This window comes from Mandrillus leucophaeus, unplaced genomic scaffold (assembly GCF_000951045.1).
Source record: "Mandrillus leucophaeus isolate KB7577 unplaced genomic scaffold, Mleu.le_1.0 Scaffold664, whole genome shotgun sequence".
Lineage (NCBI taxonomy): Eukaryota > Metazoa > Chordata > Mammalia > Primates > Cercopithecidae > Mandrillus > Mandrillus leucophaeus.
Genome location: NW_012107186.1, coordinates 15,459 through 16,129, shown reverse-complemented (window position 1 = coordinate 16,129; position 671 = coordinate 15,459). Strand labels below are relative to the sequence as shown.

Genomic DNA, 671 nt, shown 5'->3' with positions numbered 1-671 from the left:
TGCAGGCCTTAAACTCCTGGGCTCAAGTGATTCTTCTTCCTCAGCCTCCCAAGTAAGGCTTGGATTATAGGTGCATACCCCCTTGCCCAGCTTCAATCTTGCTCTGTCACCCAGGCTGAAGTGCAGTGGTGCGATCTCAGCTCACTGCAACCTCTGCCAATTTTTTTTTTTTTTTTTTTTTTTTTGAGATAGGGTCTTACTCTGCCATCCAGGCTGGAGTGCAGTGGTGCTATTATAGCTCACTGTAACCTTGAACTCTTGGGGTAAAGTGACTCTCCTGCCTTAGTACTCCTTTTGAGTAGCTGAGACGACAGGGTTGTGCTACCATGTGTGGCCAATATTTGTTATTTTTTGTAGAGAAGATGTCTCCCTATGTTGCCTAGGCTGGTCTTGAATGCCTGGCCTCAAGCAATCCTCCCACTTCAGCCTCCCAGAATGCTGGGATTATAGGTGTGAACCACAAGGTGTTTTAGAGAGCATCTATTATCCCTTTTTTCCAGGCAAGAGAACTGAAAGTTGAATATAGAACATGAGTAACCATGGCAGAGCCAGATTTGAACCCATATCTTCTGACTCCGAGTTCAGTTCTGTTTCTTCTATGCTGCATTGCCTTCCTAACTAACATCAGTATCAGTTTCTATATCACAATATAATGTGATGATATTTGCACA

General features: G+C 44.1%; 1 protein-coding gene across 2 annotated transcripts in view; it reads left to right on the top strand.

The window, feature by feature from the left end:
* Positions 1–671, top strand: part of LOC105554915 (DNA polymerase beta-like) — a 30,026-nt gene that overhangs the window by 15,849 nt on the left and 13,506 nt on the right. The window lies entirely within an intron of this gene.